Source organism: Xiphias gladius, chromosome 17 (genome assembly GCF_016859285.1).
Source record: "Xiphias gladius isolate SHS-SW01 ecotype Sanya breed wild chromosome 17, ASM1685928v1, whole genome shotgun sequence".
NCBI classification, from domain to species: domain Eukaryota; kingdom Metazoa; phylum Chordata; class Actinopteri; order Istiophoriformes; family Xiphiidae; genus Xiphias; species Xiphias gladius.
Window position 1 is genome coordinate 2,723,752 of NC_053416.1, and position 25,294 is coordinate 2,749,045.

A 25,294-nucleotide genomic window follows, 5' to 3' on the forward strand; every position below is an offset into this window, starting at 1 on the left:
TGATTATGTATGTGTGTGCTTAAATTAGCCAACAGAGAAAATTTTGTTGGTTCACTGTCAGTCATGCCGTTGGTCATGCCTATTTTGAATTCATTTTAATTTTAGCCAAGAGGGTACCTGCAGGTGTTTTAGCGTTAACGTTCATCAGCACTCAGCCCTGCCTCAGCAGCCGCAGGAGACGCAGAGCCAAAACAAGTCCACCACTGCATGGGCAGCGGCGTTGCAGACACAGTGCGGGCCTGTGTTAGGAAATGTGCAACGCAGAGAATCAAGCGAAGGAACCTCCAAACCATGTATAGGGTTTGGGGTTTGTTTGGGGTTTTTGTTGATATTGCTTATTTACATATGACAAAGGCATATTTTTTTCCCTTCATGATCAGGAGACATGTGAGATGGTGCAGTAAAGATCACAAACTACAAACCAAGACCTAGGTAGGATGTAATTCTCTGGACGCAAGGAAAGTGACTAGACAAAAGAAAATGTACTTTTGTCTGTTCCTTTGATGAACCAACCTCTCTGTGACATAGAACCAGTCCAAGCCAGAGTGCAGTGTCCCTGGATCCTTGAGCTCAAGCCTGATCTTAAATTCCCTATAGACATCTGCTTTTCTCAGCAAGTATAAACTTTCATTCAGACTTGCCGTCAGAGTGGTTTGGTGGTTTCTTACCTGGTCACTCTTAGGACTCCTTTTAACATTGTACAGCACTAACTTGGTAACACTGGGCATTGTCAGCAGGATATTATCGCCAGTTCATTGCTGGATTTGCAAATGTTGCTTGGCCCCTCAACTCTCTGCCGATTGGAGTACCTATGGACAAAAAATAGAATAAACGGGGATGAAAACTGTGACCAATCTTTTAAGCTGCTGAAACAGAAACCGTTAGAAGCACCCCTCCTGTCTTTTGCAGATTTTAAACTGCCCTTCAAGCTATACACTGATGCCAGTAGTGTGGGCCTTGGGCAGTGTTATCTCAAGTCCAGGATGGATAGCCTATGCCAGCAGAAGCTTAGCCTCTGCAGAGCATAATGACTAACTACAGTTCATTCAAATCCGACCCCTAGCCACTGCCAACATGGGAGCAGTGGAACAACGGTCGTTAGCACAACTTACAAACTACCATTTGGATATTGAGTACCGGCCACGCCCGGAAAATGTTAACGCTGATGTGCCCTCTAAAATGCCATATCAGGTGCAACTTCAAGACCCAACATCCCTGCAGACTACGCTTGAACCAGCCTATGTGGTGATTGTAAGAGAGGACCGGGATCCGGAACACTGGAAACACTGACAGAAAGAAGACTGCACCCCTCAAAAGGGGAAGAGACATCAAGAATCAACTATAGTCCTGTGCTACGTACAACAATGGCCTCAGCTGCACCTACTGAAGGGTGTACTGGTCCGGAAAGGGCTGTACCATGGCACACATGATGTGTACAACCAAATTCTTGATCCCCTACATAAGCAACAGTCGACATGGAAAGCTTTCCATAAAAGCCATAGGACAGCCTCCTGTCAAAGATGTGCCACTGTGATGGTGAGGCCCCTCTTGTCGCCTTCCATGCGCATGCAGCATTGCAAATCATCGCGGGCTTTCTGACATTAAATAGTCTAGCAGACTCTTACCAATATATCCTAGTTACAACCAATATGTTTACTAAGTACAATTGGGCAGTACCCACCGGAGACCAGACTGCCTCCACCGCAGCCAAGATGCTGTTAAAACATGTTTTGGTTTTGATCTGATTTGATAAGAGAGCTACGTCAGTACTATAACTGTCAGAAAACTTTATTTAACATGTTGGAAACATTGGATCTAAGAAAAACGGCCCAGGTGAGTGCAATACATACCAGAGTTGCTTCAGGCCTGTAACAACTCTGCCCATGCATCCACAGGCTAAATGCTCCACTATCTGATATTTGGATGGAACGCCCACCTGCCAGTTGAGCTGTCCATGGGTACAGCAAGAGCCACAGAAACCACAACTACCCAGGAGTGGGTCAGAAGACATCATGAGAGGCTATCACTGGCTTTCTGCATGTTGGAGGAAAAAAGTCAGACGGTGGCCATCTGGATGAAAGAGAGGTATGATGCTACAGGCAAGCTACCCCACTGCTCCCATGAGAGAGGGTACTAGTCCACACTACGAGATGAAATGGGCAAGGTAAAATTGGCATCACAAAGGAGAACAAATTCAGATTGCAGCTGGTCAGCCTGACCCTACAAATACAACTCACAGAATCCGGCTACAGAGTAAAGGCAGTCCTGTTGGATTGCTTCATTGTAATAGGCTTCAGGAATTTCCTTTTTCATACTATGAAATATATGTGGAATATATGTGGATGAAAAAAGGAAACAAGTAGTGCACAGGAAGCAGATGCAACAGCTGCCCAAGATGCACCAATAGCCGCATACCAATGGTTGCTGTTGTGGAACAATGCACTGAGGACTACAGTGATTAATCAGTTTTCTTTTCCCAGCCAATCCATCTCTGTGGAACCAGAAGGCCCTTGGAGATCTGCTCATGAGAATTTGGGTACCCCAGACACGGTTTAGGTTTGTTTTGGGTTTTTTTTGTTGTCTTAGAACAGCATTTTCATTGTTAATATCATTAAATTCTTATCCATCAGACAGTGTTTTTCAATGGCCGGATTTTTATGCTACTTTCAAAAAATCTTACCAAGCAAAACTCTCTAAATTAAGAAATATTTTTCTTGTTTATAAATGGGATTTTTTTTTTACGGCACACTAGAGATTGCCCAATGACCTTATTCCTGTTTGATTAAGTAGCATCAACAGCAGCTCTTTCACATGAGTGAATAAAAAAGACAGAAGTGGACACGACACTAAAACAGTTGAGCAAGTGTAGAGACTTCGGATTAGTTCCTCTGAAACAACTGCATTATTCATAAACACCTTCCTGCATCCATGTAAACATTTTCAGTTGTGTCAGCAGCGACCACATCCACTAACACATTGGAGCAGGATCTCTTCACCTGCTTTGTTTTCAAATTCAATTACTACACTTAGAAAAGCAGAATGAGTTTTTTTTTCCTTTGAAGGGGGGGGTTGATGATTGCGATGAAGTTCTCACCAGTGTCACCTTCTTCATCATCAGCTTCATTGCTGTTTTTGATTAGCTGCTTAATGGGTTCACACGTCATTATGTTCAATCATTGTGGGTGTCCCCCATTGCTCTGGCTGAATTATGCAGCCACTCCTTCGGCTGAGGAGGGCAAAACAGTGCCTGCCTGCGCTAAAATGACAAGACAAAGAGCTCTGTCGACACCACACAGGCATGCTGTATGTTTTGTGTGCCAGAAAATGCATAGACACAAAAGCAGAACCCAGACTGACACTGGTCCTTGCCATTTTCCTTCCTCTATCTGTGGCTGCGAAGTCACAATCTTCTGCAAATGACAGAAAAGTTGTGATGAATTCTTCTAAAAGGAAAAAAAAAAAAAAAACTGTCTAGATGTTAAATAAACAGAAGGACAATGACAAAAACCCCACATAACGTTTCCATTATATTTTGCTACTGGACTAAAATACAACAGAGAGCTAGGATTCACTCTCAGAGGAGGAATAACTCTATGCTCAGCACAGCAAGAAAAATCTAGACAAAACTGAAGAAAATTCTCACTTCTGCGCATTCTAACACAAAAACTCTTTTTTTCCAGCTGTGTTCACATTACAATGTTGTATCTTTGGGACAAATCAACACACTGAGCGCGAAAACATGTTGTCAGACACAAAGTCCAAATTTGCATCTGATACAGTAAATGTGTAGCGCTGGTACACTACAAATGAGAGGAGGGGAGCTTTCTTGGGGTGTGGTTGGCCATCCCAGTCTCCCTAAAAATTAAGATCATATATATCTAATTTGCATTTGCAAAAACAGTATGTTATGTAAGAAACATAATACTGTCTGACTGAAGTTTTTCCACCACACGAGAAGAGTGGCTCTAGGGATGGCAATGCTGCCCATTCAACCACTTTGACCCAGGATGAACTAGCTCAACAACTATTGGATGGTTTGCGATAAAATTCTGTACAGACGGTCATGTTCCCCAGAGGATGTTTCCAACTGACTTTGGTGATTCGCTTACTGTCCCTCTAGCACTACCATGAGGTTGACATTTTTGTTTTATACTGAAATGTCTATGAGCTGGATTGCCCTGACACGATATTCATGGTGCCAAGAGGATGAATCATAATGAACATGGTGATCTCCTGACTTTTCCTCTAGGTATCAAGGACCCTTAACCTAACCTTGGTGTGAGAGTTCTGTCCATGCTGTATATTGCCAAACTTCCTGGATTTGGGGAAAAAAAAAAAAAAAAAAAAGACAGCAGTACATGTGATCTAGGCAGCAAATCACACTTTCTTGAAACAAATCAAAGCCAATTAGCAGCACATGAACATATTTTATATTTTTACATTCAAGAGCTGATTTCCAAGAGGATAACCATCCAACAGTAAATATGTATAAACCAATAATGCAGTCTCCTGCATATAATCCCGGCCTATTTCTATTTATTCATTCAATTCAGACTCTCACATATACAAAATATTACGCAACTCTGAACTCAGCACAGTCTTTATTTTTATCATCATTTCTTCAACGAGGTTCAGTTGATTGTTGGTACTGGTTTGACTACACTGTCGACACTCGTACAGAACAGCCACGCCAGCATGCCAGATGGCAAAGTGTTTTCCAGGCATACCAACCATACTGATCAGAACAGGTCTGGATTGGGATGAATGATCTTGATTCCGTTGGGCTGAGTCCGTAGGGGCACCACCCACGGGTTTGCCCTTCGCAGCCATGCCCATGTTCCCATGAACCACGTGGAGCTGAGGGCTCACCATGATCTTACCATGGCGCCGAGTAGTCTTTACCCGGGAGGCTACCCGTAGTGGACCAGGGCTCCCTCGCTGCAAGGGCCTCGATGGACATGCCTGTTTTCCAGATGATTTGATGATGATGAAACATGCAGTTTTTTAATGCCACATACTGTATTTAATAGTCTTGGTTTCTGTCAGTCTTTGTCCTGATCTAAAAAATATAAATATATATGGCTAAATATATATAAATATATATAAAACATTACTCATTTATTTTTAACAAATGTGACATCTCAGCTGACCGTAACAGCCCACTTTAATTCATTTTAACAAAGAAAGTCACACTTAAATGAACAAAGGTCAATGAGTAAATGGTATTTTCTATTTAGTAATTTGCCACGCGTCATCGCCCCACGCTGCAGGAATGAAAACATATAGCCAAGCAACCTCCCCTCCGTGGAAGAGTGGAAGTGATTACATGTGGAAGTTTGATTGCAGGTGCCACAATAATTCTCAGTTTTCTGGACGTAACAAGCTGTTTGATGTTAAATACCTACCAACGGTGTCCAAACACACATAAGCCTCTTTTTAGTTAATTTCTTGCGAATTATATCAAGTATGCTCTTACTCCTAATAAGCCACACAACAACATACAGTAAAGAGATTGAAAATATGCATCATTCGACATACATTTATAGGTACAGGCAGAAGCTTGTCCAGTCGGCTACAGCTGAGCGTGCACAGTAGGACCCCAGCAGTGCATGCGAGCACTGTGCTGTGAGACGGTGGCGCTCGGCAGGATGGAAATGCATGAAATTATCCCGAGCCATGTGGAGAACTGACTCAACTGTGGATAATCAAAAGGAATCAAAATGTAAATGCAAGTCCTGTCCATATATTATATGTGCACACACACACACACACACACACACACACACATATATATATACACACATATACACACACACACACACACACACATATATATACACACATACACACACACATACGTATACACACACATATACATATACAGCGTTACAGCCCGAAGTAAATGGAAATAGGTAACGATGTGTAACGCAAGTGGACCAACTCGCTCTTGAGACAGATATCTCTCAGACAGAGGACTTGTGGATAAGTTGGTCTCCCGCCTCTCTGTGCCAAAGGAGTGTCTTCATTTGACTGAGAGCGGTAGCCTTGTATCGAGGGTTTCCGGGAGCACCGTCCCTCAGATCTCAATTTTCAAGATTTGTGAGCCAGAAAAAGGGAAGGAGGAGAGGGAGAGGAGATAATCACAATGAGAGAGGCAGCGCGACAGAGGAGGAGGAACAGAAGATGATGGGAAAGGAGGAAGAGGGACATGCAAGAGCGTATTGTAATTATATCAGGAAGGTTCCGTGATAGAGTATACTTTCTGATGATTTGGAAAAATTGAGAGATGGGGATTAGTAGGGTATCACAGAGACATGAGAGAAGATAAAGGCTCTCCAGGAATTTATTACAAAGCTATTAAGTACCGTCTATTCAGTATGTTATTGGTGAAAATTTCTGTTTTGCGATACATTTGCTTGGCGCTTGAATTCTACAAATTTTGAAGATTTCCCCTTGAATTTTTTTCTTCTGCTTCTTCCGTTCACACACAGGAGTGTAGAGAATTAGACAGAGAGAGGCATAAATTATGTTTCCATCGCATATTTCAAATAGATTACAGGACAAAAACTAAAAATATATAAACTTCATGAATATCTGGAAAAAAAAAAAAAAAAAAAAACATTAAGATTATTACAGGCCAATTTGTTAATTCAAATGGCTCGTTTTTTTATGCATTAGTCTAATGTGACAGTGGAAAAGAAGTTGTTTTTTTGTAATTTTCTCTGATATTCAGGAAATATTAGGTTATTGCTGGACTTTAATAGAATAGTTTAATAAAAACACAGGCAGGGAAAGACTCATAGTAGGAAAAAGAGTTGGAAACACAAAGTAACCATGACGTTGGTATATCATTTTCTGGTCAGTATTCACGTAGGTATGCTAAATGATTTATAAACGTGCCACGTTGAGGACCGGGACCCTGCAGGACCGCGTGTGCTGATGTGACTTGGAAAGGTTTGCTGCCCATATACACCTCTAGCTTTAGTCTTTGTGGGTCTCCACTGCCTCACTGAGGACAAGAAGGAAGTTCAGTCCGGTATTGGGAGGATCCCGGAATTAAAACTAAATCTATTTCTCTCAATGGTGTTGAAATATTTAAACCCAGTGTCTCCGTTTGTCCCTCTCTATGGTGCTGAAACACTCAACTGCAGCCTCGTTGTGTCACTCTCCACAGTGCTTCAAGCGTCCCGCGAGGCACTCTCCATGGTGCTGAAACATTGATACACCATTCATAGCCCTTCCTCAATCTGCATTCTTGTCTTTACTTGTTTTCTGACTGACCTGTGAAATGTCATCAGTCACAGCGCCGGTACTGTCCCCATTCAAAGTAAGCATTAAGTCAAGCATGGTCCAAAGGCTGAAAAAAAAGGTTATTAATAGTTAAGTTTTTTAATCAACGACACTAGCTGACTTATTATTTTTGACTCTTTATATGTAGCGATCATATCACACCTTATCATTCATTTATATATAGGCGGGTGACAAATTAAAAGGAAAAATCTGAATAAATGAGTGGAGAAACATAACGAATGCAGATGCTTGCACACAGGCATGAATAAAAATGTGCCATTTGATAATAAAAATCACAATGGCACGAGAAAAAGATCTGTGTGACTTTGAAAGAGGGATCATTGTTGGGGCACAGTTGGCAGGAGCTTCAATCACAATCACTGCTCAACTGGCTGGTGTTTCAATGGGAACAGTGACTGAAGTGACATCTGTATTTAGATTTATGGGAAAGACATCAGCAAATAAACTGCATAAATAAAAAGCGCGCAGTTGATGAGCGCGATGTCCGTGCATCAGTGCGATGTGTAAGGAAAAACAGAAGAGCGGCTCTTCCTGGTGACTGAGAACGTCAATGCAGGCCGTGATCAGACTGTGTCAACAAGAACAGGCCGTCAATAATTACATAAACCACTGGCACTAGTCGACAGAGATGTGGAAAAAAGTGATATGGTGAGATGACTCATCCTTCACCGTGTTCTCGTCGAGTGGGCGAGCGCATGTGGTGTACTAGGCCTGAATGCTGGACCCCTGCAGTGAGGAGATCGGGTGGCTCTGTTATTCTGGCACGGTTTGGGTCAATATACTATGGCCTTAACAGTCACCAGATCTCGACCCAGTTGAGATTTGGGGGTTTTTCCATCCCTCCAGTAGAGTTCCAGAGACTTGTAGAATCAATGCCCAGGCACATGAGGAGCTAAAAATGAAGCTAAAAATAATTAATAAATAAAATTAAAAAATTATATATATATATATATATATATATATATATATTAGTACGTATATTTTTGTAGGTATATCTCTTTATGACGCTGAAACATTTCAGCCTGGAAACCCCGTCTCTCTGTGTCTCTCTCCATGGTTCTGAAACGGTTAAACCAAATCCCTCTGCTTGTTTCTATCTCGCTCCTGTTGTCTGTCTATATTAGTGGCCTACTGACTGAGCAGTTGGGTGACTTACTGGCATTCAGGCTGTTTACTGTCTTCGTGAGGGGACTAGGTGCCTTACAGGAGGTGTGATGGGTTGGCAGTCTGTAAACCAGCCGGTCAGCCAAAGTGGCTGATTTGAAATCTGCAGAATTTTGGTATTTTTAGAAAAAAAAAAAGTTTTCTCTGGCAGGGCTGTGAATGTATAGTTTTTTTACATCGTTATCACCGTGATTTTTATTTTGTATGTTCTCTAAACCATTTAACAGTGACTGATTTTTATGGTTTTACGGTTTTAACTGAGTCAGAAAGGGAGCCAGAGAGGTAGAGGAGCAACACGATTAACACTGCAATGTCTCTCATTTTCACATCAAACAGTATACGCATTGCACATAACCACATACATATGCAGCTATAGACCCCAAGACGCCCCTGCCTTCTGTGCATGTATGCGTATGCTCATAATATACGTTGCTCTGAACAATGTCACCACAATTACTCCTGAACGTGAATTTGGGGGCAGACTTTGCGCTTCATACATGCAGGCATATGCTCGCCCACTCGCCAGCTTTCAAATATTATACACATCTCTCCCTTGGAATTCTAATTAACTGTGCAATGTCCGCCCATGGGTTTTTCTTTCTCCACCTCTGAGCCCTCATTATATTTGGGATAACTTTGAAAGACACTCTTGCTTTTCTTTCTATTTTTCTTGCTCTGACCTACAAGTGCGGCTTGAATAACTCATGTGTATGTGTGTGTCCTGTTTTATTTGTGCATTTGAGGTATCTGCCCGTGTAGACACGGAGATGGTACACCAGCTTTTTGTGTGTGGTTGTACACACACCTGTGGGTGCCTGTTTGCGCATGCCTGTGCGTGTGTATGTGTGTGTGTGTGTGTGTGTGTGTGTGTCACAGCCAGAGGCAGTGGTGGGAGGTTAGAGGTGAGATACAACCCTAGAGATTTCAAACCCTAAGGATCAACTTCGACAACAACAACAACCCCCCCCCCATCTGTCTGTCCAACTCAAGCCTCAAGCCCAGACAGTGCCAAGCTCAGGGATCAGCGGGTTTGGCACAGATACACAAACACACACCAACACTAATACACACTTCCTCGAGCTACAGCTGTACACTACATCCCAGAGTAACAGCAAAATGTGTGCTGGTGCTGCAGCACACCTTATACCTAAGAGCAGAGTGCTTTTGGGTAATAACACACCCTGACCTCCTGATAATTCAGTGTTTCCATTCATTAAAATATCACCAATTTTCATCAGAATCATATTATGAAGATAGTCTCATTAAATGTTGTTCAAAATGTCGTCATTCAAATGAATGATTCCAAACAAACTGTAATTAATAGCTAAATCAAGAGGCCAGAGCCATGCGAGCGGCTCTGTGAGGCTGTACTTAGGCGCAGTGGTGTTTTGAACGCTAACATGTTCACAAGGACAGGTTGATGCTAGGTCGGGACAATGTTTAGCATGCCCGTCCTCTTAGTTTAGTGTGTAACTAATTAAACATTTGCTAATTAGCACTAAACACAAAGTACAGCTGAGGATGATGGAAATGTAATTAGTTTTGCAGGTATCTGGTCATAAACCAACATACTGGACAAATTTTGACCTGATGATAACGCTAGGTGAAATAGGATCATCTAAATTCATCCCGAGGGGAACATGGATGTTTGTGCCAAATTTCATGTCTATTAACCCAAAACGTTTTTAAACGTAAACTAAAAACAAGTGGGAACCAAACGGATTTTGTGCCAATCCACCTAGTAGATGAGGATAAGCCAAAATCATTAGGATACATCCCCTGAGGACCATGAATCTCTGCACAAAATTTCACGGAAATACTATTTGCGATATTTCAGTCTGGACCATAGTGGTGGACCAACAGCTACAAAGGCTAAAAGTTAGTTACAGAATAAAAGTTTTTATTATACATTTGTAAAAAAAAATTTTCAATGAGTTAATGCAATTTGACCATTATGAGTAATTTTGCAGAGTTATACTGTAGATACAGAGATATACAGTATATCCATGTGACAGTATAATATTGTGGTTTTGATTTCAATCATATTCCCAAACTCTGTTAGCAGGAACATTTTTGTTTGTTTCTACAAACAGTAACACAAGAGATCTTTTTCATTCTTTAAGTTTGTAGTTTGCACCTTTTGTTAGTTCACATAATATTTGTTTAAAACCAGTTACCGGTTTTATGCAGCCGGTGTGTTTCTCAATCCTCCAAGAGTCTTTCATGATGTTCTGCCACACATGCAGAGTAAATCTGTCAAGCAGTTGCACAGTCTCAAATTGGTTTTCAAAAGAGATTAAGATGAGACAGATGCAAACAGGGTAAAATTGTCTTCCCTTGTTAGTTTACATTATATTTGTTTGTGCACTTTCATGCATTTTTGCATAGTTTTCACTCGTTGCCTGACAGTAGCTCCGCAGCAGTTTATCAGTTGGAAACGAATAATAGCTAAATGTAATATATAAATAGCTATTCACAAGAATATAAACACAGTGGTTCACTCAAAACCCTCAAAAGAAGTAAGCATGCATACATGCAGAAAACAACACACACATCGTGGCTATGACAAGCTCCATCACAATGTGGTGTGGCTGAGTGAGCAGAGCTTCCACAGGCTTCCTCGCAGGCTTCCTCTGGTGTTTCACAGCTGCAGACAAATGACAGCTGTTCAAAGTTTTGTCTTGTTCTGCTAATTTCTGCTTAAGATGGGGCACAGCGCAGAGCGAGGGGTACGTATTGGACAGATTTTAGGGATGAACAAAAGCAGCTATGAACCCCCACAGCTCCGTGGTGACATCGTACATGATGACTAGTGTATGATCAGTACCTCTGTGCGAGCACGTCAAGTGGCAGGTGTTTGTTAGTGTTCTTTTGCACGTATGGGACCGGTTCAGATGACCGGTTAATAGCTACATTGAAAAAACGCAGTATGGACAATTAAAAGAAATCGTAAAAGTAAATCGAAATTGAGCATCAGGGGCTTGTGGTATGAAAAGCGCCTCTGTGGTATTCAATAATTTATATATGCTTTTTTGAATTTTCCAATGATGGATTAGTTTTCAGGACTGCCCTTTACAGAATAATAGAAGCATTGGTTGTTCAAAGGTTAAAATAAATAAATAATCATCTCTCCTGACAATGACCCCTTGTGGATCTGCAGGTAGTGACTGTCTCTCAAAAGCAAAGGCAGAAGTAGCACGATACTGATGCAGTGCTGTAAACCATCTGCCTTTATTCGAAAATTGAAAGTTCAAAGATGGCAGCACATAAAGAGAGCAAGAAATGAGGAATGATTTGCAACAAAGGACCCTGGGCCAGATACAAATTGGAAACACTGCAGTGCACTGTCGTAGCCCAAATAGCAAATGCTGTTCAGAGAGTGACAGTGAGTGAGAAAGATATGGAAACAATGCAAAATGTGTAAGAAGGGGGTGAGAGAGCCAAAGATGAAACAAGAGAAAAGGAGATTCAAATCCCTCCACTCTCTCTCTGCCTCCCTCCCTCCCTCCCACCCCCACCCCTGTGTGGGGAGCTGAAACTTTGCTCCACCCCTCTGGGAGCCGGTGGAGGGCATTTCTAACAACCTAACCAGCTGAGGACTGAGAGCAGAGGACTATTACATGCTGGCACCGGCGGCAGAGCTTCTGACCTTCGGCTTGAGCGCCTCACAGGCTCATCGAGGCCTCGCTGCAGCAGGGAAGTCACTGAGGAAACGCTGAATAAAGATAATGTGGCTGTAGAGCCGTTTAAAAATAGCGTCAGCGGCACAGATCTGCCCAGTTCAGATACACTCACATATAAAGCTTCAGGTTTTACTCCATGGTGGTAATACTTCTGCTCTCAGAGCAACAGTGCATTAACATTTGAAGAAAGTCTCATTTTTATGTCTTCTGCATTCAGCTGTATGTGCATAATCCTAACCAACATCGCAATTTTCTGCATTTAGCAAATGTAGACAGAGTTGGGGCATCCTGGTTGTTGAGTGGATTAAGATGCACAACATGTTAGCGCAGCATTCCCCATTCAATTCTGACAGTGGATCATTTGTCGTATAACACTTGGCCCTGTGTTTTCCCTTTTCACTATACTGTCATATTATCAAATAAAACACAAAAATCCTTTAAAAATGTAGACAGAAGATCACAGTAAAGACGTTTGTATTCCAACGCCCAATTTTTTGTATGCATATTTAGAATCCGTAAGCCTCTATATACAGAAAATCAATGATTCTTTCTTACTAAAGCCCCATTGATTTGAAAATGTCTTACTTTGATAACCTCCCTGTTCTGGTTCACTTCAGCAAGTGTCCAAGATTTTTCTCATGGATCAATGAAATTTCTTTTATCACTGGCAGCAGCAGTATAATATAAAGCCAGCTCAAGCAAAAACTTGGTAGCCAGCATGGCTGCCTCCTGGCCAAAATGGAACGCTCTCAAACAAGCACAGTTTTCAACACGATGAAGCCACATTACAGTCAGTTATTTGCATCATCCGATTAAAGAGGCACCATGAACCGGGCTGGTCTCCCTGGGAGTTATGTTCATGTTGAAGCGCAGCCAACAAGCTACATCCACTCCCAACAACCGGTGTCAATTTAGCAAGTAGGGTGCCACAAGAATATGGACATAGATGTCAGGGTGGTGGATTGGCATGTAGTGTGTCTTCCTTCAATGCAGAGGGCCAGAGTTTGCATCCGGTCTCAGACCGACAATTCATGTTGGATTTTGTTTGGGTTTTTTTTTTTTTTTATTTAAACTATGAGAGTGACCTTTCTCCACCTTTGAACAAGAGGTTTTGTTGCATAAATTTAACCCCACCTCAACCATGCTGTAGTTGCCATACACTTGTGGTTCCTATCATTAACATTACACAAAGACTCTTCAATCTAAGCAAAATAAGCTGCATCAGATCTGGAACAGAGATGACCAAGAAAACACAGATCCCAGAGCAGGCTTAGGTCAGTAGGGCTCTTCAAGTTTTCATGGGGTTGAATATGCCCTCAGTCCTCTACTCGGCAGTCCAACAACATAACAGCAAAGACCACAAATCCGAACACAGCGTTATGTAATGCTGTGATTTATGTGTATTGGGGGATATGCAATGGACAAACCCCAGCATGAAGGTGTTGGAAGTGGAGTCAGGGCATGAGTTTTCAGCATGCATTGGAAAAAGATTATTCCACCACTGCAGTGAGAGAGGAGGACCATGCAGAGGAGGGACAGATGAGCAACTGCAACCAGACCACTTTCACTTTCCTCCTTTTTTAAACACTGCAACTGTAAAATGCACTTGTCTGTCTTGACACCATTATCTTCTATTTGTCCTGACGTACTACTGCAGGGAGTTAATGTTATCTTTTTAGACATAAACTCCTCTGCGTCCCAGTCACCAGACCCTTTAACCTATGAACAATTCCCGAACATTCCTCTTAGAAATTGAGCCAAACAACAAACGTCCAGATACAAAGCAGGACAAGGTCAAAAACTCATGTGTGCTGCTTTTATCTTCAACTTTTTGACCTTTTTTATTTTTCAGTAAGATTGAGGTGAAGTGTATTCAAAGTTTCAAAAAGAGTCATAGAGCATTCCTACAGCATTCGTTTGCAAAAAAGCTAGCTTTTATAAAGTCCTCGTCCTTGAAACTGAACTCTACTGAATGACCAATTGTTTGGACGTTCTTTGAAGCATAGTGACGCCTTTACACTGCGTTCATAATGGATTTTTTCATGACACTTAAGGACAAAAAACAGGTGAGAGGCTGTCAATAGTCAAATTTAACTGACTTATTGTTATGGGAGAACGTGAAATACATTGCATTCTGCATTTAGTGAGCTAAGAAGAACTCACTTCCGATGATTTTTAATTGCTTTTTACTGGTTATCAAAGCTTTTGTACACCAATGTACAGGTCATAACACTGTATCTCTCAGAAAGGGTTCATACTTTCCCAAAAATCCCCCGCCTAATGATGCAAAGACTGATCAGGCAGCAGCAAAGGGTTACAGGAACCTTTGCTCATCCACAGTACTAGATAACACAGAAAAAAGTAATGTAAGACATTGAAATGGCAAAAAAAAATCATCACACCGTAAGAGAAAGGAACGACAAATTGAAAAAGACAAATGATGGTGATAAGAGATAGGAACACAGAGGAAGACAGAGGAAGACAGTGAGCAACAAAACGAGAGAGTGGGGTAGTGGAGACAAATGTGAGCTGATAAACAAAATGGAGAAAGGGATGAAAATGAACAAGGTTAAAGAAAAAACAGAGTAAGAAGAAGAGGAAAAAGCGAGACAAGAGAGATGGTGAATAGCAGGAATAGTGACGAAGAAAACAGGAAAAACAGATGAAGTTGGGATGAAGCAAAACCTGAGGATGAGGGAGAGAAAAGCTGAAAAACAGAATTTATTGTTTTGTTGTTTATAATTCCATGTCACCTCGGTTGAATCAAAACTTATAACCTTTAAAATGTTGGTTTTCATATCTTAAAGGAACAAAGTAAGATTTGTTCAACCCCGCAGAACAAAATAATGATATCTGTGGGAGGGTTGATACGTTTGATTGATAGAGGTAGCTCAGCCATTACTTTCCCCGACGCTGCCAGAGAATTCGGGCTTTTCAAAAGTCACTGACTCGCCTGTATGTTCTTTTAGAACAAAATGTCCGAGCTGCGGCTGCCAACAGAATGAAATGATAGTGTTGACCACGGCTGGATTGACCCAGTGCAAAAATGAGCCATGGGAGCTTTACTGACCCCTGTTGATCCCTCTCTGTGCTTTGTGTGTACTCCCTGTCACTTTCAAGTAACGCTGTACAGTGCACTCAAGTGCGGTGTACAAAGCAAATTTGCTCTTAATCAAACACCACAAACCAGTTGATGGACAAGGAACCGGCAGCTTCCTGCCTGGACCACAGCCTCACTTTATCTCCCCTGTTCAGGTCTGAGCTTTTTGCACCGATATTGCATTAAGCCAAGGTTCAACCAAGATTGTCGCTCACATTATTCGGATTAGCCTACAAAAACTGACAACTCCATTTTTGATAAAACGTCATCTCCCAACACAAACTTTCTGGGCAAGCCTAACGCCAGTTTTAACTTCTGGAAATATAAAATGCTGTAACACATCACAATTTTTAGTCTGGACTTTGCATTAGTTGCTATAATTCTCCAACCGCAATAAAATAAATGACTGACAAAAGCTGTGTTGAATGGCAATATGAATATACAGTTATAGAATATATACAGTAATCTGGTAAAAGAAATAAAATGAAATAAAATAATCAACAAACTATATTTGTATGGCACAAGTCAGACATAAAATGCAACACAAACTGCTTGAGATAAAATCAGTAAAACACTACCAAAATATCTATATTTGACACAAATATCATATATACGTTGGTGGTTTCAGTGTGAGCTAACATTTCTCATTGTATATGAGAAGGTTGTGGTCACTCTGCCCTCACTCTGAAGCAGTGTGACAATCCAGTAGCCGTCAAATAGATTATGAGTTATCAGTTAAGATCTGTTAGAAAACTTTCAACAAACACTGAATCATTTAAGCTTCACAAAGGTTGCTGCCTTAGAATGGAATAATTGAAATATTTCACGTACGTGAAGGCAGCCATGCCACGTTGTGCCTACCCCCCCCCAGTCATTACAGCAGCGGCAGTGGTGGCAGGGGCAAGAGGCAGCCTGGCGTGAGAAGGAAGCAGAGCCAGCCAGCTGTCGGGAGTTATCACCACGCTTGAGTGTGCACACAGACTGGCCAACTGGGACTTCATCTGCGCTGCTACACAGGGGCATGATGGCAGCAGGCTATTTCAAGGTGGAGGTTAGTGAAAGGCCACCAACTGGAAAGCGGACTGATAGGCGGGCTGCTGTTTGAGAGCCGGCATTGATCTGAGCAGGCTGCTCAACTGTAGCTGCTCTGTGCTGCTGACACACCAAGGTTTCACTTATTTATAGTGCCTCTTTTTTAATGTTTTGATTGCACTTTCCCGTTTTACTTTCTCTAAATAATGCTTATTTCCTGTGACAGCTGATGTAAACATTACTTTGATAGGATTAGCCAAATCAGTATCGTCTTCAGAAACACCTATACGGACACGTCCTGCAAATGTCTCTGCATTTTCCTTTAATGTTGTAATGCACTTGATTTGGTTTTCCTTTTCACATTTACATCATATTCATTAGTCTTGTTTTTGCCTCTACTTAAATGTTGCATTTTTTTAAAAAGTTTACATTGTATGAAGCACTTCACAACTAATGTTCTGCGTTCCTAAACATAAAAAAAGATTATTATGTTTTTATTTTTCAGCATGGACTAGTAGATGAGTCGTTTCAAATACTTGTTAAAAGCTTTTGTTATTTTTCAAACTCCTGAGGTGTGTTCAGACGGAACACAAAGCCAATTACAGACGCAGCATCGTGGCATACAAAGTGAATGGAAGGACGCAAATGAGGCAGGAACAGTCGCAAATTTTCTCTCAGTTGCGAAAACTGATCTGGAGATGTGGCCACAGAAGTTGAAAATGTTTCAACTTCAGCAATGATTTTGTGCTCATACCTAGGCTCAGATATGGCTTTATGAATTCACTTCATCAACATACAGAGAGGAGAGGAAGAACAAAAAGCTCTCACCAAGCTCTCACTGATAGCAGGCTACGGCTGCCGTCTAAACAGCACTCCCGAACTCTTCAGAAACAGGCTAAGCAGCCTGTGTAATCAGGTCTGTGCCTCCATCCACCCTGTCACCCTCAACGTTTGACTGACTGCAACGTTAAACCCTCTTTGATCTGCCGTCTATCGGAAAAATTGTCATCTTGTCAGCCGTAACCGCCGAATCAGAGCTGCTCCCCTGCTCATCTGAAAAGTTCGTACCAAAACACATCAACAACAAAGGGATGAAGAAAATTGTCAAAGTATTGCAGCAGGATTGCGGCAATACTGTTGCTGTTCGGAAGATTTTTCTCATTTGTCTGCCTCTTTTCTTCCATCGTTCCTTCCATTATCTGTCATCTTGCCAAACTTCTCTGCTCTTCTTCCTTATCCTCTCATCCCTCCTTTCATTTACTGTAGGTACGGAGCAGTGCGTGGTGCTGTAGCAAGCTGTGAAAATTAATTGAAATCAGCTTAACTACAGTTTGATAGTTCCGCCTGAGAAGAATCTTATACACTTACAACCTCGTGGAAATCGTTTATTCCATCACTATGTTTTTATCAAAAAAGGTCAAACTAATTAAAAACTTAAACGTCTTTTCACATTTTCACATTTAAAAATCGCTGTTAATCCAAATTTGAGCCCATAACATGGAGAGAGAAAAAAAAAAAAAAAACGACTAAGTGCTACTATGTGCATTTTTAAACAATACATGAAAAAAATGACTATGTGTGATGTGAAGGGTGTCAAGGTGTCAGTGATGATCCCGTCACACGACCCTGCAGCTTCCCTTCAGCTAAACGTCATATTCATGCGAATAACAAGGCGCCGATTTGCTTCGAGACGACTGCTTGAACGAAACACGTGACTTTGATGACCGTGATTGTTCCCTGCTCTAGTAAATGATGCTTCATATTTACAGTGAATTACAAGAACGAATTCAATGATTTGTGATTTGTTTTTAAAATATTATTCTAATTTCATCATTCAAAAAAAAAAACAAACAGATTTTTTTGTGGCTGTTAAAGACATTTTTTTTACTAAAATGCACGGATGCAGGTTATTAGTGTTGGTACTCTCAGCTACAATCTCTGTCTCCTGTCTCTGCCCTTCGTACCTCTGCAATTGTCTCCTTCCTTCCCCTCTTCGTTGACATTTGCATGCAGGGACTGTGGTGTCTGTTAGTCATGGGGCTATTAGCTTGACTCAATGCAGACATAATGTGCAGGCCAGAATAATGAAACCTTGTCCGTCTGTGTGTGTGTGTGTGTGTGTGTGTGAGCACATACTGTACATGCATGAACTGTGTGCAGCAGGACTCTATGTCTGCAGACATGTGCCTTTCTTCTCTCTTTTAATTGGCATGTACAAGAAATGTACAGAATTAGCTGTGGCGACAACTACTCCTTGTGGTGGCACAATGACAACATTCAAGTATTCCCATCTGCTGACGTCCTGACACGTCTCCTGACAAGTCATGAAATGAGCATAATGTCATAACATAACATGCCCTCTGCATAAAAAGTGAGAGGAATTCATTTCCCACCAGGAGAGGATTACATGGAGGAGACACTGACATTGGCTTTGAGCTAATGCAGTGTAAAAAAAAAAGCAAGTACAGGGTTTAAACACAGAGAGACACATGACTTTTTGTTTAATTTCCAATTCTAGGGAAGAAACTTTGGAGTGTAAAATCTTCATTTTCACCCAGTTTTTCTTCTCCGATCATGAAGATATTTCACCAAGTCCTCAAACTAAATTACAAAGTAGATCATTAACTTCCAAAAATACCCTGAGAATGTTCGGATCTGGAGCCTCCCAACGTTTGTCAGCACCTTCAAAAATGATTCATCTCTGATACGTCAGCACTGTGGTCATGACTTGGTTAGGTTTAAATACAATAACTAGTTGGTTAGGGTAAGAGAAATATCATTGTCGCGTCTAAATGAAAACCTTAGCTGAACTTTAACAAACTGATACCAGTCTGATGTCTGAGCCAGCAGTCTAAGCTCATTAGCCTACTCATTAGGGAAAACCAAACTGTAAAATTGAGTGTGGTTTTACAGGAATGTACACGCTGGAACTACTTCTTAGCTTGGTCAGTGACTTCCAGCTCAGGCAAGCGGTTCCCCCCTGATTCCAGTCTTTATGCTAAGATGGGCTAATTGCCCGCAGGCTCTAGCTTCATATTTGGCTTACGGACATGAGAGTGTATCGCTCCTCTCATCTTACTCTCAGCAAGACAGCGAGAAAGTGTATTTGCCAAAAAGTAAATAAATAGATCTACTCCTTTCAAGGTTAGGGAACAATCACCAACTGGACCTGTGTTAGCTTTAATCTAGCTAGCGACATCTGCACTGACATTGTGTGTGTGTGGCGTGTGTTTGTGTTTCAGAAACCTCCGTGGAACTCTTTGTACTTTCATGATTTGGAGTCATTAAGCGTTGGGATCAGTGCAGATTTTTCACTAAAGTTGTGTCTTTGCCTCAGTTTGTGCATCTCTGCATTGGTGTTTTATGTATTTGTGTTGCCTCTAAAACTTGCTTCATATTCAACCTGAACAAATCTTAAATTGTTGTGCATTACCGCAATTCGTCTGCAAGACAGGGGTCATTGTCAGTTGAAGGGTTGCTGGGGCAATTTGTACAAACAACCAATACTGTAATTTTTTAGCCGTAACCAAACAGTCAACTCAATGGACCGCACCACTGTTCTTTTTATGTTTTACACAATATACCGCAAATCACATTTTCCTGCCAACTATTTCATAACTTAGAGAAAAGCAAAGGTGGCCCCTCAATACAAAGCACATACAACATGGAAAGCACAAGTATTAAGGGATAACGTTCTAAATAAGATAACTCTACAGATACAAAAAACAAATACAAATAGGGAAAACACATGCAACAAGAATTGTTCCACCAGAAGTGCTCTGGGACGCAAAGGGGAGCGATGGGCTCGATGTGGATAAGCAGCAACTTTACAGATACTTTTATGTAACCATTTAGATTTCAAATATGTGGTCTGTTTATCTAGTAATGCTCATTTGGAAACTCACTTTGATATTTCCAGAGATGTGACAATCCGCCCAGCCGGACTGCGAGCTGCCGAGATGACCGGCTGGCCAATGTGCGCCATCATCCCAGTGAGCACAGTCTCATTTGGCAAGCTCTTCGGTAATTTACCACTGGCCCTGTTGTCTTCGGCGTTTTGAAATACGTTATAAATCCTGGTAAACAGACTTTTAGCCCCGCCGAGCTGTTGATGTCAGCAAGAACGCCGCTGTTCCAATCGCCAAACAGTCCTCCCGTCCTCTGGAGTTTTGGAGTCAACAGCTCGTGATCGCACTCCAACACTGTCCCTTAAATACTGTGAGCTGAAAATAATGAATGCAAAACTCTCTCTCCTGTACAGTGTGTGCTTTGTCCTTAGGGGCCGCCGTAGTTATCTACCTCAAGCAAGTGGCAAGTCTTTGCAAGCATATGTCCATACGGAAATGAAGTTCGTGGAAAGTTGGAATGTGAAAAACACAGTCAGTACCCTTAAGACCTGCGGTAGACTCTGGCAAATGGTCAGCAATTTTGAGGACACAATTTCAAACACACCAGCAGACTAGAACCAACACAAGGTAATGTTCATCTGCCAGGCAAAAGACTATACAAAGACCCCTTTAGAATTATAATTTTATCATTGACATTTTAAATTCCTCTACCGGTTTAAACACAGAGCAGAGAGACAGATTAGAGTGACAGGAAATAAACAGGAGAACACGGGATAATTACATGTTGTGTGTCATATTTTATCCCCTTTCTACTCTCCTGCCACTTCACGGTGACTTCGTAATAATAGCTGAAATTGCATTTACATCACTGCAGCGGTGTCTAAACTCAGCACATGACGATATGGTAGATCTACGGCACTTTTCAAATCAGTTTCACTTTACAGAGAATAAAGAAAATAACGTCAACAACAAAGGCAGGAAAGAGAGGATAGAAAATATGGAAAACACGTAATGAAAGTGAGGTCAAAACCAGTAACAAAAAGGTCAATACTTTGCATAGAAACAGGTTTAAGAATAAGTTTTAAGGAAGTGATTTAAAAATATATACAGATTAAACCATTCTGAGCCTCTCGGGCGAGCCATCATTTAAAAGTGCTCGAGCAGACAGGAGCCTTGAATGGAGAACATTTTGTCTGAAAAAAGTAAACTTGTCTAAAGCTGAACCTTCTATCAGGAACCGAGTGAAAACTCACCTGTCACCCTTAGTCAGTTTAAATCTTTTATTGCTCTTTCAATTTATCTCCATTCAGACTGGATAGATGCCATTTTGCTGGGGCTTTGGTGCTGCTCAATGCTCCGCTCATGAATTTCTAAGTTTATAAGGGTATTTGGACTTTTTTGCCTTTTAATTTTTATTTTTTTTTACGTACTTTAAGCAATTATACTTTATGCAGAAGTACCACAGAATTATTATTTTTGCTACAGGAACAAAGAGCCTTTGGATTTCGGTTGCAGGAAAACTACGACTATAAAAAGTTTGTTGGTTCATCGTTCATGGACTCACACTGGTTTACTGTTCATGTGTTATTTTCACTATTGAGACATTGGAGAATTCTGAGTTTTTGACTACTGAGTCTTGCGTAACTTTCAGGCCACAAGAGTGCAGCACATCCTAACGCGATATGACGATATACAGTTCAAGTAAAACAATACGGATCATTATCCTCCCAAAAATACCACGAATAAGCAGGTGTACAGGCAGGGATGCTGGAAGTCGATCGGAGTTGGGGCTGCTGACACAAAGCCAGTCTATGCATAATAAAGTCAAACTTAAATGCTGCGCGACATTCTTGGTTTTTTTGCATTAACTTGAATGGCCAGGGTCATCTATGTTCAACAGTTATTAAACAACATTTTACGATAATTTTAAAACGTTTTACTCTACAACAGACAGCAAACTTTCTGTATACTGAAGCAGCCACGCAGTCAACAACACCGAACTAGTGCTTGAGAACTGCAAAGAGAGGAAGAGGGGGTGTGGCGGTGTATGGTTGCAGGCGAGAGATGTGACCCGTAGCCAGGTTATTATTCATTTATCACTATGCAGGACAGAGAGGATACAGCCATTTCGTACGGGAGACGAGCGCCTACGTGGATCTACCGATGTGCATTCCCCCCCGTGGAGGTTCATGGACAGTCGTCACCGTTTGTCACATTGATAACAGAGACTCCAGCTCCGCAGTGTAGTTCATACACTTCACTGATAAACTGAGAATTAGACGGAGTCACAATCGGACCATAAGATGTACTCGTACCCCACTGAACTAAACAGACAGGATGATTTATATCTAATGACTTTAGCCAAGGAACCTCACACAAGGCAGAAAGCCAAAACCATTATCTAATTCCACACTGCAAACCAGAAGACATTAAAACTGGGAATAATACAGTCTTAGGCAATGTGGCAAATCAAAAAGAAACCATTTCTGACTCAGTTATCAAAGGCGGCATTGACAGATACACGCATCAGTTCAGCAGCTCCAACTCTTCCAACCGCTGAATTACTAGGCAAGGCTGAAAGTTTGGAAGAGCAAGATGTAGAGGAAACGACCAACTTAGACAACTGGGTAAACACTGTAAACATCAGAGCAAAGGCCACAACGACCCGGTTGGACCCGAGTGACAGGTGCGGCACCCGCGGGCACAGGCTAGACCAGGTCGCACCAGGTCGCACCACTACAACCAGGTTACAGTCATTGAAGACTACTCTGCGAACCTCCGCTGTTTTTTGGTTTTGTTTTGTTTTTAAGATTCTGTCACGAATCACAACCAGAGAGACCGGATATTATACAAACAGGAGTAAATAACAAGAACACACAGTATCATGGATGCTAAAAAAACAAACAAACAAACAAACAAACAAACACGGCATCCTACCTTGTGAACGACCGCTGGCAATTCGCAGGCGGACTTGAGGTCTGGAGACATGTTGATAAACTCCCTCACGGGGTCCTGAATATTACTGTCATCCAGGAAAGGGCTGGCCGCGGGGTTAGCCGGGCGGCGTTAGCCCGGCGTTAGCCCGGCGAACCGGGCTGGATGTCGTCGGGGCGACGCTACCGGTCACACTACCGGTCACACGTGACCGTGATCCTTCGCGGTCGTTTGTCTGACACGCAGAACATATATTTTAAACGTTCACACAACGTTAGAGCGCAAACAGACGGCGGATTTTCAACCGCTCATGGGCTGATTACGTTCAGTAAAATAAAAGTTTTCTATTGATTTGTTCAGTAGACTTTTTTTTTTTTTTGGCTTAACAGCTCCCCGCCAGTAGGGGGTGCTGCCGCCCCCTCAGCACCCCCTACATCCATCGTCCCCCGTGGACAGGTGTTCCTGATAAAGTGCTCGGTGAGCGTTCAGTCCCATGACAGGTAGCCGGTGCTTGTTGAACCGCTCTGGCTGCTTCTGGATCGGCGACGACGCTTGTGACCAGTTTTCCCAGCAACAGAATCTGCTGCATGAGCCGACGATGCCAAGGTGTCGAACGTAAACATCTAATTCGTGCTGTGGGAGTTTATCCAGACTGATTTATTAATCAATGAACCTTCTTGTGACACAGTTTACCTTAGAAGAGCATGCGTGCTCTTTTAGAGCGACGTCTTGTCAACGGTGACTTCGCATGTACCACAGAGCAGACAGTCACGAGTAACTGCATGAACAAGCAGGCGTACAGGTGTTCCTAATAAAGTGCTCGGCGACTGTAGAGTGCGAGCTTGTGGCTGTTTTTCCCGAAGGCAGCGCGTACCAGTGTGAACGCCATAGAGAACCTGCAAAAATCCCAGCAGAAAATATTATTTTATTCGCTTCGGGCCGACACCACAGTGGTTAAAACAGTGAATAGAGACGACCCTAAGGAAACTTGTTAATTGCTGTTTTTGTTTTATCCCTTATGCACGAACCTTGTCTAGCTCGTGAGCTGGCACATGTGTGTGGGTTTGCCCATGTTGCTGGGCCCACCTCCTGCTCTTACACTGATCAGAACTCGTTCATGTAAGCTTGATGATAAAGGTAATAATACGATTCAATAGTAGTTTTTCTCTTGTGAAAACGCTATGGGAAGTCGGGGTTTCTGACATGGAATCAAGCTGATCACAGCCTGTTTGCTAAGAAAACAAACTTTCAATTTTTCCCATCCTGCAGAAGGTAGTAAGTGCGGGGTCTTTGATACATCGAAGATATATTCTGGTACGGTGTTATTTTGTGAATCGGTTTCCGGGGTTAGAAATACACCAAACAGGCAAGTGAGACTTTCATATCTACATCTTGTCTGTGGATGGCTGAGGACGAGCCCAGACCGGACCTGATCCCAGCATCCAACCGGACTTCACCGATCTGGAAAGAAAGAGGCTCTAGTAGCTAATTCTACTGTTACTAGAGAATCGGCTGGCTGCAGATAGAGAGGAAAAGAGGAAAAAAGTCAAGGGGAAAACAGAAAAAGATGGAGAGGCAAAGATTAGTCCCCCCAACTAGGCTGCTTGAGGAAGTTTTACCCCTGGTTAGCACTTTTTTACTAGATATAATCAATCTGTCTTTATTAAAGGGCTATGTACCAAAGTCCTTTTAAAGTAGCTGTAATTAAACCTCTCTAAAGTAGCCTGTTCTCACCGGTCTTAATGTTGTGGCTAATTGGTGCAGTTACTCTAGATGGCATTGCCCTGGCCTCCAGCACCACCGTCAGGAATCTCGGAGTTATCTTTCTATCAGGATATGTCCTGTAACTCCCGCAAAAAACAAACTTCAAGGACCGCCTGCTTTCACCTATGTAAAATTGCAAAAGTCAGGCACATCCTGTCTCAAAAAGATGCAGAAAAACTAGTTCATGCAGTACTGACAGCAACTAGGAAAAGAGATCATACAATTCCCCTGTTAGCTTCACTGCATTGGCTCCCTGTATAATCGAGAATCAAATTTAAAATCCTCCTCCTCACCTACAAAGCCCTTAATATTCAGGCACCATCATATTTTAAGGGGCTCATATCACCCTAGTTGTCCCACTAGAACACAGAGAACCCAAAACGCAGGCTTACTTGTGGTTCCTAGAGTCTCCAAAGGTAGAATGGGAGGCAGAGCCTTCAGTCATCAGGCTCCTCCAC

At 42.0% G+C, this 25,294-nt stretch overlaps 1 protein-coding gene across 1 annotated transcript in view; it reads right to left on the reverse strand.

The window, feature by feature from the left end:
* The window catches only part of sgcd (sarcoglycan, delta (dystrophin-associated glycoprotein)), a 334,653-nt gene extending 311,443 nt beyond the window's left edge, over positions 1-23,210 (reverse strand). The window contains exon 1 of the mRNA XM_040150168.1: positions 23,076-23,210. The gene's annotated coding sequence lies outside the window, so the exon portion shown is untranslated. The remainder of the gene's footprint in view (positions 1-23,075) is intronic.
* Between the last annotated feature and the right edge of the window lie 2,084 nt (positions 23,211-25,294).